General features: G+C 37.6%; 1 long non-coding RNA gene across 1 annotated transcript; it reads right to left on the bottom strand.

Moving 5' to 3' along the window:
• Window positions 1-258: 258 nt before the first annotated feature.
• On the bottom strand, window positions 259-1781 carry LOC137655038 (uncharacterized). The gene is made up of 2 exons (XR_011046786.1): window positions 1526-1781; window positions 259-841 (listed from the first exon to the last, which is right to left on the bottom strand). It is a non-coding gene; the product is annotated as an uncharacterized lncRNA (long non-coding RNA).
• Window positions 1782-18175: the final 16394 nt, after the last annotated feature.

The raw sequence follows: 18175 nt of genomic DNA, 5'->3' as shown, positions 1-18175 counted from the left end.
TTTATCCTTTTTTATCTCCATTAATAACAAAATACTTAGTCTTGGATGAGTTAACCCCCATGCCATACTCCTTATAATAGTCCAATAGTACTTCAATCTTTTTCTTACACATTTCACGAGATGTTGCGCCTATAACTGTGTCGTCCAGCAGTAGCCCAGTAGCAAGGCATGTAATCCTCCCCAAAAACCCATCAGTTCCCATTCTTTCTTTTATCATCTTTATAATTTTATCTATATAAATTACAAATAACAAACAACTTGTTGGTGCCCCTTGTTGCACTCCAACCGAAGATTCCACAGTAACAGACCAAAATGTTTTTTGTACATTTGTACATACCCTGGATTGTCAAGAAATGCTTTGCAATTCAGGTTTCAACTTCATGGGGAAAAAAAAAACGCCCACAAAATATAAAACTTGTTTTTAAAATACCCTCCAACCTAAGACAAGATTTATAGTTAATCTCCGGAAGCCGATAGGAAGATATTGGAATAAACGCCCATTGTTACCAAAAATATGAAGTATTGAATTCTGTAAAAAAATTTGCTGTCTTATTATCGACTTTGCGTGAAGGAGTGAAAATTTAATAACAATCCGGAGAGGTTGATACATTTAACATCATTCATACATGAAACTACAGAGACAGTTTTATTTTATGTAAATAATAATAATAAAGTCGGTAGCAAAGCTCTAGATAGCTATATTCTCCCTACAGAAAACTAGTACATGGATATCAACAGACTTAATTAAATAAAAAAAAAAAAACTCCAAAACTTCAGCTTGCTCGTCATGTTTGCTTGTTCGCTCATCCTTACTCGCCAATTCTGGTGTATGCACTTTGTCCTGAAAAGCAAATGTAGATAAATGAATACCGACACAAAAGACAGAAGATTTCGAGTATATTTATCAAAATACAGTAAAAGAAATGCCAACTGAACCTACTCTAGACATAGCCGGGTGTTTTGGCCTTTTTTAACAACCACGCCCACTAATATGCTGTACAACTGGTTGAAGGAAAGACCAAAGACCACTATCTACAGTTTTATCAGGTTAAGTTTGAGTGACACTTCTATCTTTCTTGCTTACACAAATCCTCCGAGTAAAATTACACTATGTAAAAAAAAAATTCGTTTATCAAATTACGCTAGTGCTCTATTCAAAACACCTAAATAAAAACACGTTCATAGTGTAGTTCAGTATATGAATATGGTACTAGTAAGCAAGATATTGCCAAATATTCTTTTAATCAAATATTTTTTAGCCGACTATACGTTAGATGACCAATTGAAATCGATAATTAGAGTAATTGATAACCAAAAGTTTTAATATGCAACGTTAATGAGGAAAATGCTTGTTAAGAAAAAGAGACACAGATAATCGTAAGATATTTAAAATCTACCTTCTCCAGTACAGGATCACATATTTAATGCTGCAGAATTATCACTACATACACTACTATTTTATTTACCTTGACTATGATATTACAAAATCCTTTGTCATGGTACATGCAAATGTACGCATACTTACCGTATAAACGTCGTTTGATGGCAGGATACAACTTGAATCTCCACAGATAAGTACAAATATAGCCAAACACGATAAGCAGGACGATGAAGCATAAGAATGTCAAGCTAATGCTGTAAGGCTTAACAAGGGTTGCATCTACCGAGGCCTCCATATGTTATATTAAGTATAGATTTACCCTACAAAAATAGAGTCACAATAAGAAAGACTAAAAAAAAATACCATTGCTCTTTCATCGCACTGAGCGTACTAAACGACCCGTGAGTGGTTTGTATTGTAAACAAGATTTTAAGGTTTCCATGGATGATTTTACCAGAAAGCTTTTAACCAAGGATCTTTTTGACTATATGAAAATACTCTTCTCTTTCTTTGTTATTATTCATAAACATACACATACAATATATATATATATATATATATATATATATATATATATATATATATATATATATATATATATATGTATATATATATATATATATATATATATATATATATATATATATATATAAATAAATATATATATATATATATATATATATATATATATATATATATATATATATTTATATACATACATATATATATATATATATATATATATACATATATATATATATATATATATATATATATATATATATATATATATATATATATACAGTATACTCATATACTTTGTGTTAAAGGTTTTGATTATTTCTATTTCTTATAATGTTTTTCCTTCCTTAACTTTGACATCCATGTCTCTTGAAAATACTCTTTTTCATCTTTTGTTATGTTTTACAAAATATATAAACGAAAATCAATAAATAAAAATTATACAATATGCAGTAAGTTCAAATGATTTTCATTTCCATTATAAAGTTTATTGTATATAAGTCCTTAACTTTTGATTACCAATGTTAAATTTTCAAGTAGTTTTTTTGGAAAAAGAGTTTTTACATCTCTTTCCATATGGTTTTATTAGTATATATATCTATTAAACCATATAGACCTATGCTATATCAGAAACATAATCTTTCATAAATACCATACTTAATTCCTTTTTGAAAGCATGACTTACTAACGTTTTTGTTTTTAACATTCTATTTCTCATGAATATAAATAAATTTGGGTCATATGTCAACACTCTTGCTAAAAAATCAAATATCAGAACCATTGCCATACTTTTATCTTTATTCGAAACAGTTTCAAATGTCCAATATCAGAATCTTTAGCAAACTATTAGTTTTGATCTTACAGCAATTTTCAAAAGTTATTTGAACCAGGATAATATTTGGTTCAGTGATGGACAAAAAATAAAATAAAATGTACGCTATTTTATCCAGCCCCACAAAATAGACATTTATTCTCATTTATTATTTTCAATTTGTATAACCGGTTATTTATATTCAGTATTTTATATATGTACATATAAAATATTTCCCTGCTATTCTTATCACATACTTATTGTTTACATGCTTACAGATCATAGTTCAATTAAAGCGGGGATACAGCAGCTCGATCTTGGGCTTGTAATCTTTGAAAGTCATAAGCAACCAATAAGTTTTGTTTATGATACATTTGGAAAATTTTCAAAGCGCTGGACTTTTCTATGAATGTCAGCCATCATGCTATAATATACTGGGAGTAAAATAGTACAATCCTTATATTCAATTTCGGTTTCTTTTAGAAAAGTCACCCGAATTTTACCAAAAAAAAAAAAAAAAAAAAAAAAAAATAAAGAATTTCGTAACCAAAACATCTATTTCTAGAACTCTTCAGAAATGTATGGAACTTTATGAGTAGTGATATGCACAGGATATTAAATATTCTAACTCTCCCTTTCAATATATCTAAAAACATAGTCTTCAGTGGAATCGGCTCATAGCCGGTATTCCATATGATTTATACAAGCATTTCGGAATTCCTTGTACACATGTATGTGGTATTAGATAAACATGTAATATATACCAGGTTTTTGCTAAAATCTTACAATTTATTACCATAGACTTTTGAAATATTGCCAGTCTTCTATTTTGAAAAATACCAATCACCTTGGCGATCTTACTTTCTAAAGAAGACCAGTTTAATTACAAACTTTTCTGATAGTTATTATTATAGTAAACTTCTAATATTTTACATGAATCCTTAAGAAACTAGTAACCATAAATTGCCCATTATGTTCTGTTTTCCCAACATCTTATAATTAGATTAGAAGTTTTGCCTTTATTGAAAATTGCACCAGACGCTTTTTCATATGCGTTGATTACATTTATACATTCCATCAGTCCTTCGTCACGAGTTACAATAATAACAGAATCATCAGCATAACCCAAAAAAAAAAAAAAAAAAAAAAAAACACATTTAGTTGATTCTTAATTTTAAGGAAAAACTGTGCAAGCTGCCTTTTTATCATTCTGTAGAATGGTTCTTAGTACACAATAAATAAAATCATGGATAATAAACATCCCTGCCTCACAGATTTTCTAGTTAAAAAGGGGTCAGAGAGGTTGCCGTTTATACTTATAACACTTTCAGCATCTTTATATAGCATTTGTATCAAGTGGATAAAATTATTGTCGAAAATAAATTTCTCTAATGTTGCATATAAGAGTTCATGATACTGCTCGAGGAAGAGCTTTTGATCAGTCTAAGTTTATCAAAGCTGCTTTCTTGTTATTCTTATTTGTGTAAACCATAATATCCCTCATTAAGACGTTTAAATTGATCATTGACCTATCTTCAACACAGTTAAACGTTTTCGACGATATTATCAGATTTATTACATCTTAAAGTTATTATCTTAGCTATGACTCTAAAATCTACGTTTAGTATTGTTATCAGTCTTAAGTTAGTAATATGATCTAAGTCTGCTCCTTTCGATGTGAGAGTAATTATTCCTTTATTTAGTTTTACAGCGGCCTTATTTTCAAATACAAATTTCATTAGGCTTAAAAAATCTTGCTTTGTCATTCCAAAAGATCTTATAAAATTCTCCTGGGAGACCGTCTACTCCTGGACTTTTCCCATTTAATTCGACAAAGGGCTACAAATACTTCAGATTCTGTCACTTCTGTTGTTAAAATATAATTTAAATTTCTGTCTATAACACTATTGATTAAATTAAGAAATATGTGTTGGCTATGTTTAAGATATTTGTCTTTTTCAAATAGGTTTTCAAAATAGTCTCTTTCGTATATAATAATTGCATTGGGGTTAACAATTTCGCTACCATCTTCTCTCCTAATCTTATTCAGAGAAGTTTTAATATTTTTTTTATTTTTATAAAAGATAGGCTGATAATTAATTGTTCTCCTTATATTTTATCATCAACTTTAGCTCTTATTTTTATTAATTCACATATTTCATCTTGAATACTATTTATTCTCAAATTCAATGAATTCACTAATGAGATTTTCTTTGCATTTAGGGCTGATTTCCCAATCTCCTCCTTTAGCTGATAATTCAATAAATTAAGTAGTCCGTATGCTTTCCGATTAATTTGCTCAAAAAAAAAAAAAAAAAAAAAAAAAAAAAAAAAAGGGATTCCAGTTGTTCTTTTGCAAAGTCTCACCAGCATTTAATACTTGGAAATTTCCTTTTCTTATTTCTAATCTCAGTCTAAGCCGTCATGAAATTTTCTTTAACTAAATCATTACTCAATATATCACAATTGAATTTTCAATACTCTTTACCTAATGACGTTACATTTAACAATCTTATTGTTAGATTGATTATGGAATGGTCAGACCAGCTTACAGGTATATTTTGAATATCACTTCTAGGATTTTGTTGCAAATCTCTTAAAGAAAATCCATCTAACTTTGAACCACATTTTCCCTTAATATATGTATGCTCTACATGATGGTTTAGGAGAAACCAAACGGGTTTAAATTTAAAATTATTTTTAAGGCACACAAGAGATTTACATAAAAGGTAACTATCTAAATTAAAACAATCCCCCATACTAGTAATGGAGTTCCAATCTCCTCTCATTATAATTTTACTTAAATTATTTCGCAAGAAATACATAATATCTTTACTAAAGAACTGTCCTCTTCGTTTCCTTTTGTTACTTCCAGAAAGTGCGTAGACATTGAGTAACTGAATGTAAACATCTGAAGAACAACAATTGGCTCTCGCTAAATGAACATTTATACAGTTTTCTACATTCAGGACATCCACATTTGATTCTATTCGTATAAGAATAGAAAGTTCTCCTTTAAGGTATTGTGTATGATTAATCAGCATCTTACAAAAATTTTCTATATACTCTAGTTTACCTTCCGTTTTTATTATGTGTTCTTGAATAAAAATTATATAAAGTTCGTATAAAAACATAAAATCTAATAATTTGATTTGCTTGTTTATATAATTAAGTCCAATCCCAAGGAATGTCGCTATATTTAATAGGGATGAAATAAATTTTATAGAAATTGAAGAGAAATTCTTTTAAAGACTTAAATTAACATGGTTTATGCTTCTTTTGAATCTTATTTTCTGTTTCGTCATCTGATGATAGATTCCTATGATCAACATCCATGCTCTGGGTCTGGCAATTTTTTTAAAAGTTATCTTAAGCTTATTGGTACCATATTGTTCCGTATACCAGTTTTCTGTTCCTATTACGGTGTTACATTACTTCTCTTGGGTAGTCAATTCTCTGGGACGTATGCTCGCGTCTTCTAAGTTGTTAAATTCGTTTCCACTTACCGTATCTTCATTCATTTTCGGTCGATTTCTCCCATGCCATCGTTACCTGGTGAACTTCAGTCTTGATTGCTGTATTTTTTATGGCACTGATTCCTATATCCTGTGATAATCCATATTCCTGGGTTTCGTCAACTATTTCCTCGTCACTTTCAGCTAAACATTTTCCATCATCTTCATTTTCTGATCTGTTCTCGAAAGGTTCTTTCCTTAAGCAGTTCAAACTTTCTTTTGTTTCAACTTTCTCATCTTCCAGAACTGACTCAGGCTGAATTTTAGTTTCTTTAGCCAAAGTGTCGTTCTTGTCTGTTACCGTTGCCGTAGGCTCACTATTCTTGTTTGTTTTTGTTTTCAACGTATTCCTATTTTGTTCAAGGGCTATGTCAGAGAAATCTTCTTCGCTAAGCATTGGTCTCACACCTTTTATTCTACAGTCTTTCATCTCATGTCCAACTTCATTGTACCTAAAACATGTTCTCTGTGGCCAATTTTACAACACTGTTAGTGTGTACCTCATTACTGTGATAGATGAAGGAACGTTTTCTTTTAATCTCATTTTCGCTGTAAATGCTCCTGCCAAGTAACCTTTTAATTGCCACTCAATATATCTGTTACCTCTGAATCCTTTTCTCCATACTTTGATAATACTGAATTTCATACTTCATCCTCTAGTTCAAATGAAGCATTTCTTATAGAGACATATGTAACAGAGGAACTTGTATTAGAAATTTTTACCTGTCCACATTCCTCGGAACTAATTTCTTTGTCTTCGAATTGTTTTATGGGGATACAGTTTTATATAGAAAAAACTCTCGTTTTTTTCGAAATTGTCCTTTATTTTCGACGCAAGTATAGTTAATAAGATATACCACAACATATCCTTCGGTAATGGGGGCCACCCAGTGCTAACCGCGGGTTTAGGGCGGGGAAAATTTACTGGCGAATCGATATATAATGATAAAACTAACCTTTTGCTTTCTACACATTATTATCTGGAACGCATAATAAATCCATGAGAAATCCAACAAAATATGTGTATCCTCTTGACCTGAGATATTCATTTCACTCTTTTGTTTGCATTTTACAAACCGCATGTATCTGCTCCAGTTTATTCGTTTGTGCATAGGTTGATGTGCAATACTGACTTTATACTTCCTGCACACTAGCCATTCTTCCACTTTCTTTCTACTAATGGAATTGCTCCTGTTTGTTCATTTGTAAGTAGCTCTTCCTCCTACCTTCCCTTACAATGTGATGATGTTTATCATATTTCGGCATGTTTGTATGCTTGAGTGTGACGTAGACAGTTCTGCGATACAACCCCTATTTTCTTAGGAAAACTCCCCAGTTCCCTTGTAGTTTCCTCATGTTTTGGTTCTGCATTATGGACCCAATGCAACAAAGTGTGATGGCTGCCATTATGGCTATATGGCTATAGCCAAGTTTCACGGTGTAGTGAAAATTTTTAAAAAGTTCATTGTATTATGTCTCAAAGTTTAAATTGTACCGAGTGCAACTCTGAGTTAGCTTTTAGGGAAGACCAACACATTTTCTACTGTAACTCTACTGTTCAAAAAAAAAAAAAAAATAAATAAATTAAAAAAAAAAAAATTGCGTGTTAATCATAAGGTAGGGAATTATTTGTGATTTACCTTTAGTGTTTGTGACTTGGGTTGGGGGTCTGGGGGTCCCGTCGGCTAGGTCTGTGGCCTAGGTAGGTTTGTGACCTGGTAAGGAGGGTCCTGGGGCTTGCCCCTCCAGGCTAGGTCTGTGACATGGGAACTGGGGTCTAAGTCTGTGATCAGGATATGTTTGTGTCCTGGCAAGGTTGGTCCTGGGCCTTGGCCCCTAGGCTAGGCCTGTGACCTGGGTAGGCTTGTTACCTTGGAGAGGGGTCTGGGGGCTTGTCCCACCGGCTAGATCTGTGAGCTGGGAACTGCTACGTTAGGTTAAGTGAGTTTGTTAAGTTCTGTCGCCTTTTAAAAATTTTTAAAGTGTTTTTTTCCCGTTTTCACCGACCCAAAGTCCCAGGTTCCCACCTGTGTCTATTGGGAAGGCTGTGGAGAGATGGTGGGAGAGCGGTTTATTTGCAGTGGAAATAAAGGTCAAGTTTGTTGAAAGCACAATATATACAGTGGGAAAAGATGATTTTTCTCTTGGAAATGAAGTTCCGTGTTATTTTATAATTTTACAGTTTCATGGCGGGGGAAAACTTACCGTGTCACTTTAATGATAACCATATTCCTATGAATAATTTTTACTCTTATTATAGTAATAAAATTCAATTTCATACATGAAAGTATCATATCCCTCACAAATTCCATGGATGGGTAAGCAGAAAACTGGAACTCAAAAAAGTCCTTTCTTTCAATTACCGTTGAACGATACAGCATTTTGCAAAAAAAAAAAAAAAAAAAAAAAAAGAGATGGCACCACCATTGCACAAAAACGCGCAGAGGTTTTCCATATGAATAGCCTGCATGATATCTTGCAGTATATTTTGTTTAAGGAAGAAAATTTTCTTAATTTCTATATAATAAAAAAATTACAGCATATCCATAAACCTTTCATTTCATTTCCTTTCAAAGAAATTGGCAAAAACTTGAGCTCCGTCAACAACTTGTTTGTTTCGCTCTTCTTATTTTGCAAATACTTTTCACCTGAAGCTTTGAAGCTCAATTTTTGCACCTATTCTTCCTCAAGCGACCGTGATGGAAGTTAATAAATGATTAAAAATAAATATTAACACAACTCAAAAGATGTGATTTATGTTATCACACTAGCAGACACAATGATACTGTATGTTTCTCAAGGCTACATAATAAATATAGTAGGTATTTAGTAATAAAAAAATTCGTAAAATTTGAGAAACACAATTTCTGCATATATATCATGTATAGATATCAATGAAACATACGAAAATAGTGGAATGCATATGTATATTTGCATATTTAGCCCTTGTATTTTATCATGCAATTATAATGTAGTATATATATATATATATATATATATATATATATATATATATATATATATATATATATACTGTATATATATATATATATATATATATATATATATATATATATATATATATATATATATATATATGTATATGTATATGTATATATAACGGATTTTGAGCGAAGCAAAAAATCTATTTGTGGGTGAGGTAGCCATGTCGTCCTGATGGAAGTTCCTAAAAGGTAGCTTCCTAGGGTATATTTGATTACAGTGATATTCCCAGAGAATTTTACCTTAAGGTATCCAGAATTCTAACTCCTGGAGCGAATATCCCTAATAATCTCTCAGGGATATCGCATAATATCAGAGGACGTATTCTTGACACGTCACATAGCTATCTTCACCCCGAACAGTATTAACGCTTCGAGGGGTTACACTACAGTGACAAGAATCTGAAACGAGAATAAATAGAGAGCCGGTCATAAGGCATCTCTCCTATTCTGTTTCCAGTATGTATCTGATGAAGGCGGTAGCGCCCTATTTATTCCTTGTAGCGATATACGAGGTACTACAGATACTGAATTATAGGGAGGGGTCAATAAGCCCTTTTACAATAAAAGGAAGGGCAGGTCCATCAGGACGACATGGCTACCTCACCCAAAAATAGATTTGTCGCTTCGCTCAAAATCCGTTTTTTGGGCTCAGGCCATGTCGTCCTGATGGAAGTTTACCAGAGCATTACTGTATCTGTGGATAATCAATCGGTGCCGTACTCTCAAGAAAAGTATTTTCCTGGTCCGTCTAGACCTAGAGACCTATGAGGCTACCGTCATATATCATTTCATCTAAGCATGAACTATGTTAGTGCTTCCTGCCCCCTACAGGGAAGAGTCGTACTAGACTCTGGAAAAAGTCTCGAGGAGTACATAATAACTATGGATGACAAAATGACAAGCTTGTATAGAGGTCTCGCCCTATACATTATAAAGCAAAGTTTGTATAAGAGACATCAATGTCAGTATGAATTTGTGACACCTTCCCCAAAGTGACTACTCTTATTAACTATTGGATAACGAATGTATCCGCATAGGAAAAAATTTTGCATCTCTGCCACTATCTCATTAGGGTACCACGTCAACCCTTCCTAAGGAAGGGTTAAAGTGAGTGGACTTTTGCTTGAATCAGGGAACAATCTTAAAAGACATACCATGATAAAAATATCCATATTTTAATCTTAATGCTCAGTACATTTCTAATAAAATGAGTGTGGGCAAATAAGACGCAGGGTTTACTATGAACTAGTTTATTAAAATTTAATAAACGTACATATCAGATCAACATTTATAAAATTTATAAAATGTGGATGATATGTGTTAAAGCATAAAGAAAAACAGTCAACAGAAAATATTGTTTGTCTACCAGGAAACAGATTTGCAACTTCAATTGAATTATTAATAATAATGATACATTCTGTATACTGTTTATTTACACTAGCGTAAGAAACGCTTGGCACACGTGTCCGTATTATGCTAACGCTTGGAACAAGTGTCCGTATTATGCTGTAGTTCACCAACGTCAATGGAAGAGTTCGTAAGGACACTTTCGTGGCCTATCGCTCAGTGTGTAGTAACATACAGTGACTACACACGCACCCTCTTAATTAATCGTCCTAAATTAATTATACATTTTCCTCGCTGATTTAAAACAGAAGGTTAAAGAATTCTATCTGCTGTTACCACAGACCGCTTAAGTTGCTCCACTTGCTTCGCATAGTGCATAAAGAACACCTTAGATGACTACCAGCCGGTGTACGAACAAGGATGTTCAAAGTCCAAATAATTAAAGAAATTTTATGGAAGAGGCAACTTTCCTCGGATCTTGACTAACGGGTGTACTGTCGGGATCCGTTCTGCGAATAACACGGGTGATTTTCGCCCTTAGCTATAGATAACTTTGAACCCAGGGTTTCTCTTCTGAACAGCTGTCTTCCCCTAAAGTCTGAAGTTCTATGAAGATAGACCTTTAGGCACTCCACTGGACATAGAGATGTATTTTCCTTCAGAGGGCAGATTCTCTAGGGACCCCACCTGTTGGTGGGTAGCTTGTTCCTGGTAAGAAACGTTGGGTCTGGAAATAGATTCAATTCTCCCTCCAAGAACTGGACGTGGCCTTCCTCTCTAGAGAGAGTCACTATTTCACTAACTCTGGCCCCCAAAACGAGTACAAGCAGAAATATGACTTTAAATTCAAAACCTTCTAAGCGCATTCCTCATTGTTCATTATTTATACACAATGAAGAATCTTATCTAATGACCATGCAAAGGGTCTTTGGAGGCGCTGAAGGACTAAGCGCAGCATGGGCCTTTGTAGTTCATTAAGAACGTTGTTAGAAAGATCGACTTGTAAGGCATATGGTATCTGTCTTGTCAAGGCAGGCTTGAACAATAGAATTGTGTTGGCTGCTAAACCTTGCTCATGAAGGTGAATGAAGAATGATAAATAGGAATCTGTCGAGATTTCTTTTGGTTTCTTCGCCTTGACAAAGGATATCTGTTTCTTCCCTGAAGCCTCATAACGTCTTCTGGTTTCCTCCAAAAGTCTAAAGTGACTTTTAACACCGAATCTTTTTCTCATCGCTAAGGAGAGAAAATCATGAGATGTAGGTTCCGTGTTTTCTGTGATGAAGCAAAGACAGTCGACTTCTGTACTCGCTGAGACAGGGATGGATCCGGTAGCGTTACAAATTTTAGTCGTAGTTCCAATGCCAGAGGGAACCACACGCTATTTGGCCACTTGTGGGCCACTATTGCTGCTTTCCCTTTGAAGGATCTCAGCTTATCGAGGGCCTTCAAAAGGAGGTTGTGCAGAGGGAACAGATAAATACTGGACCATCTGTTCCAGTCTAGGGACATAGCGTCCACTGCCTCCGCTAGCGGATCCTCGTATGGGGACACGTAACGATCTATTTTCTTGTTGTCTTTCGTCGCAAAGAGGTCTATCTGCAGCTCCGGGACTTGACTCGAGATGAAGGAGAACGATCCTGCGTCTAGGGACCATTCTGACTCTATAGGTGTAAACCTGGATAGAGCGTCTGCTGTCACATTGCGGAACCCTTGAATGTGAACTGCTGATAGGTGCCATTTCTTCTTTTCCGCCAAACGGAATATGGCCAACATCACTTGGTTGATTTGAGGTGACCTCGACCCTTGTCAATTCAGGCATCTCACTATCACCTCGCTGTCTAGAACCAGTCTTATGTGGGTCGAGTGGCAAGGAGATACTTTCTTTAGTGTCAGAAGTACTGCCATGGCTTCTAGAAAGTTGATGTGAAATGACTTGAAAAGATTGGACCAAGCTCCTTGGACTCTCATCTGATGAGAGTGACCTCCCCAGCCTTCCTTTGAAGTGTCTGTGTGGATAGTTACTGACGGGGGAGGAGGTTGAAGAAGCATTGATTTCTTCAATTGCTTGGCATTGGACCATGGCTTGAGAAGCATTCGCAGCCGAGTCGGTAGTGGTCTTATTAGATCTCTTCGCGCGTTTGATGCGTATTTTCTCCAGACTCCTGTTGCATCCTTTAGCTGTGCTCTTAGCACTGGATCTGTTATCGAAGCAAACTGTAGAGAGCCCAGCACTCTCTCCTGTTCGCGTCTTGATATCCATTTGGATTTCAATAGTCTCTTGACAGATCCTGCTATTTCTTTCCTCTTCTTACCAGGAATGAAAAGTCGATGTGACTCCAAATTCCAGTGGATTCCCAACCACTGAAATTTTTGAGCTGGAGAAAGTCGAGACTTTTTTATATTGATCTTGAATCCCAGATGTTCCAGGAACTGGATCACTCTCTTAGAAGCTTGCATGCATTCTGTCCTGGATGCTGCCCACACCAGCCAGTCATCCAAGTAGGCTACTACTTGGACCCCCTTTAGGCGTAATTGATGGACGGCTGCGTTCGCGAGCTTCGTGAAAATCCTTGGGGCTATGTTTAGCTCGAAAGGCATGGCTCTGAAGGTGAAAAGTTTTCTATGTAACTTGAAGCCTAGGTAGGAAGAGAGGTGACGATTAATTGGAACGTGCCAATAAGCGTCAGACAAGTCTATAGAGACAGTATATGCCCTTTTCGGCAGCAGGGTCCTTATGTGTTGAAGTGTGAGCATTCTGAACTTGTAGTTCACTATGAACTTGTTGAGTGGCGACAAGTCTAGAATGACTCTGAGTTTCTCTGAGTCCTTCTTTGGAACACAAAAGAGCCTTCCTTGGAATTTCATGGACTTAACTTTCCGGATTACTCTTTTGTCTAAGAGCTCTCAGACATTCTTCCAGAACGGGGATTGAGTGTTGGGAGAATTGAGGAATTTGAGGTGGAGGACTGCTCCAGCTCCAACCTAGACCATTCTTTATTAGGCTGTGGGCCCAGGGATCGAAGGTCCAGCGATCCCTAAATAGCTGTAGTCTCCCTCCCACTGGAAGTATCTCACTTCCGCTGTTGTGGACCTGAGGCATTGCCTCCTTGACCGCGTCCTCCCCTGGATCCCCTTCCTCTTGAAGGGCGTCTAGAAGAACCTCTGGCTGTTCCTCTAGCTTTTGAACGAAAGGAGAAGTCTGCCTTTCGAAGGCTGGGTTGAAACTGGCGACTGTGTCGCTACTTGTTGAGGTACCATTTGTTACGTGGTTGGATGTTGTGCCACTATCTGAGGCACCGCGGTTACAGGAAGTTGTTGTTGTTGTTGCTGTCGGTAGGGTTTAGCCGGCCGAGAGGATGGCCTAGGCCTTTTTGTCTTCTTCTTCGGTTGGGGACCCTCATCCGAAGAAGACTTTCTCTTAAGATCTAAGCCCCACTTTTTGAGAAGGTTCCTATTCTCTGTGGCGGCCTTGTCTACTACCTCTTTAACCACTTTGTTAGGAAAGAGGTCTTTACCCAAGATACGAGAGGAGATCAGTTTCCTTGGTTCGTGCCTCACCGCAGCCGAGGCGAGCACGAACTCTCTACAGGCTCTTCTAGCTTTAATAAAGTTATAGAGATCCTTCGTAACTGTGGCCAGATGGGTTTTGGCCACTACAATGAACCTGTCCTGGTTCTTGGAGTCACTTGCCATCGTTTCTAATGTCGTTTGCAACGACATCAATGCCGCAAGTCTTTTTTTCGTCTCTTGCTCTCTACGCAAGAGAACCTCCGACAGTTTTGGAAGTTCCTCACCAAACTCACGTTCAGCGATATCAGCTTCCAGTTTCCCGACTGAGAAGGTAAGATGTACGTCCTTCCAGTCTTCTTGGTCCAAGGGCAAGGTCAGAGATAACGGCTTGCACTCCTCCAAGGAGGGGCATGGTTTCCCTGCCTCCACCGCCTTTAAGGCTGCCTTATATCCCTTTTCCATGAAGGGAAAGGCTCTGGTAGGAGAGGCCACAAAGGAGGGAAGCTTCTTACCCAAGGCTGGCACCTTTGAGTTAGTGAAGCCCCTCTCTTTCATCGAGCTCGCTAGTAACGCCTGAGCTTTACTATGGTAAAAAACTATGACCTCCTTTGGCTCCGTCTCCTCCTTTGAGGCTGGCTCCTTCCTAAGACGGACATAGCAGTCCGGATAAGAATCTTTGTTGGGCAAAATTTCCACCTCTTCCAGGGGAATTGCTCCCAACTTTTCTGAGATCACGATCTTCCCGGTTGTCATTGGCATGTGTTCAGCATACCTCCAAGGATTGGTGTCCGAGCACAAAGGAAGATCCTTCACGTTGAGCCGCTTCTGGGGCCCACGTGATGCTGCAAGTCTGCGTATCTCCAGCTTCATAGCAGATTCCCTCTCATCATTCTTCCTTTGAATTTGATGGATCATCTCAACAATGGAAGAAAGAGTTCTTCCCAGATCATCTGGGATAGCAGACGATGTAGAGGGAACAGGTTCTGGGTCCGGAACCGATGTAACCGACACCTCGTCGATCTCTTCCTCTTCTACTTGAGGAGCCTGGGACAGCTCCTCCTCCTGACCTTCTCCTAGAAGGTCCTTCTTAGTAGAATCTGACACCTCCGAAATCTTATCGTCCAATTGGATGTCTTGAAGGGCGGCCGAGACTTCAGAATCTACCGGATTCTGGGCAGTTGGTATCTCCACCTGAGGCTGAGGGATGATTGCATCAGCTGATGCTTTAGGGAAAAGGTAGGCCCTCATCTTCTCATTTGGAAGGTAGTGGCCTGAGGTGTTTTCCTGAAAACTCCTCACCCAGGTTTGTAACTTTTCCCTGGCAGCATCCCTTGACTTCGTCGACTTAGGGTCTTCAAAAGCCTCGGTAATCAAGTTAGAGCATACAGTACAAACCTGAGGGTCCCAATACCGGAGATCACCTCTGGAGGCTGTGCATGCTGCGTGCCTCCTGCAAAGCTGATGTCCACAGAAGTTCTTACTGCGGACATTACAGAACACACTCCCGCACTTCGGATGGTCCTCCTGTAAAGAGAAGAAAAATCCATGAATATCAAGTGAAGGCTCTTCACATATATTAAAACATGTAGCTTATATAGAAAAGCTATAAAAGAAAGAAGGAAAGACACATACTTGTATTTCCTGTCCAGTCAATTGCTGTAACCTCCCAAGATATTAAAACTAAGGTTAATTCTATTCTAGAATACCTTATGTAATTTCCTAAACGGAAATTTAAGGTGTAGTTCACACCTTGAAATAAAGTTTTAATATACGGGATAGAAAGAATACAGAAAAAACTCACTTTCTATATATTGTACGGTCTCAACAAAAGGCTGTACAAGATAATATCAAGTATGTTGAAGAACTTTGGTGTTATCACAAACTCTGTACTGCAGTTTTACTAATGCAGTTTGTACTACACTACCAATATAGTAACTACTGTACATCGCATGCTGTTTTGCCGGCCAGCACACGCCAGCACGTGCTGGCGTGTGCCGGTACGTGCCGGCCGGCATTACACCTGTATAGTTCAAAGATATACTACCTTTAACTAATAGGCGGCAGGCCACTGGTTCTCAAATGTGTGCCGGCCGGCAATCATTGCCGGCCGACAGCTGTATATCCACTGCTGGCAGGCAAAGGTAGCAATACCCATGCCCGCCAGCAGTGGCTTAGAACCAGAGAACTTCCCCCTGTCCGGCTGTCGGCTGTTAAGCTGGCAGCCGGGCTAGGGGTACAACACAATAGTCAGAGAAACAGTATGGATGTAAGGTTATAAGGCGGCATTGCCATACGACCTTCCATCCAAAAAGAGTGAACTTATGGAAGGGGAGAATGTAGCATTCAGGCTTCCAAGGGATCCATAGCCTGTCGGACTCTACCGGCGGACATGGAAGGGAGATCAAGGGAGGTCTGGAGTTCACTCTGCAAAAACAAGGGGTCTCTGCCGGCCGACACGTAATTGCCGGCCGGCAGAGAACTGAGCCGGTCCTCCATCCTAACCTATACTAGGCCCGGAAGTAGGATTGCGGCCAAAAGAAAGAAAGAGAGGGGGGGGGGAAGGGATAAGGGTCCTGTAAACTTCATTCTAGCAAGAGACACACTCAGCAGTTAGGGAAGCTCATCCTAACCTAGAGTTGTCTATTAGGGAGGAAGACTGGCAATACTTGCTATCCTCCTCCCAACCAGAACAAAGTTAGGTGAGGTTATTTCACCGGGCAACAGAGAAAACTCATTCTCCAGCCCGAGAAAAACAACACAGGACAGTCTGCTAGACCACTAGAGGAAGGAATCATCTCGTATAGAATCCTTCAGACGTGGACTAGGGAAGCAAAGCTTCCTGTAACTGCCCCTAACCTTGCAAAGGAAACTCATTCTCCATGCTAGGAAGTAGCAGACCACAGACTAGAACCTCTGATGTTCTGCCCTGACCCAAAAAACCAGTCACTCTGGTTATCAGGTCAGGACAGATATATTCTAGTATAGTTATACCTGAATTATTATACAGATAGAACCGCTAGGATTAAGCCTAAGGCTTACTCAGAGGGAGAGAGGGATTGAACTTAGTCTCCGGAGGAGAAAAGAACAATCGGGGATGTGCGAAAGTATACTACTGTACCTAGGTTACTAGCCTAAGTGCGATGAGAATCGATTACCTAACTCACCGAAACTCTCTCGTATACAATCTTAGAAAGAACATTCAACAATATCTTACATGTATAAAATCTTTGCCTATAGCTTCAATAATATAACACTCGGAAAAACTTATATCATGCATGAAAGTACTAGGGCCAGATGCCTAGGCTACTAAGCCTCGCGAAGGGCAAGATCGGTTACCTAAATCACCGAACTAAAAACTAACGGCATCATAAAAGCATTCCTAGAGGAGCTAAATAGCTAGATTATTAAAGCATAACAAACAGTGAATGTCGCTCTAGCTAACTAAATCACCCATAATTAGCGAGCGATAGCATCCAGGATGCCTCCGGTAGGCAACAGCTCTTGTTTACGTTAATATCACTTTTGATTTAATTCAAAACGACAAGAGCTTACATTTATACACAGTAAAGATAATACTCAACTTTCCAAAGGCAGAAGATGCCGGAGAAGTCATCAAAAGGTTGAATTAAATCCAAAATAACGAGAGAACACAAGGGAAAACACCGAGTAGTAGAGGGACACGAAAAGGAATAAAGAGGGCGCTACTGCCTTCATCAGATACACACTGGAAACGGAATAGGAGAGATGCCTTATGAGCAGCTGTCTTTTCATTCTCGTTTCAGATTCTTGTCACTGTAACCCCTTGAAGTGTTAATACTGTTCGCGGTGAAGATAGCTATGTGACGTGTCAAGAATACGTCCTCTGCGGGGTGAAGATAGCTATGTGACGTGGCAAGAATACGTCCTCTGATATTATGCGATATCCCTGTGAGATTATTTAGGGATATTCGCTCCAGGAGTTAGAATTCTGGATACCTTAAGGTAAAATTCCCTGGGAATATCACTGTAGTCAAATATACCCTAGGAAGCTACCTTTTATGAACTTCCATCCGGACGACATGGCCTGAGCCCAAATATATAT

Source organism: Palaemon carinicauda, chromosome 16 (assembly GCF_036898095.1).
Source record: "Palaemon carinicauda isolate YSFRI2023 chromosome 16, ASM3689809v2, whole genome shotgun sequence".
In the NCBI taxonomy this organism is placed as follows: Eukaryota; Metazoa; Arthropoda; class Malacostraca; order Decapoda; family Palaemonidae; genus Palaemon; species Palaemon carinicauda.
The sequence above is the reverse complement of the archived record's forward strand: the minus strand, read 5'-3'. Positions and strand labels throughout refer to the sequence as shown.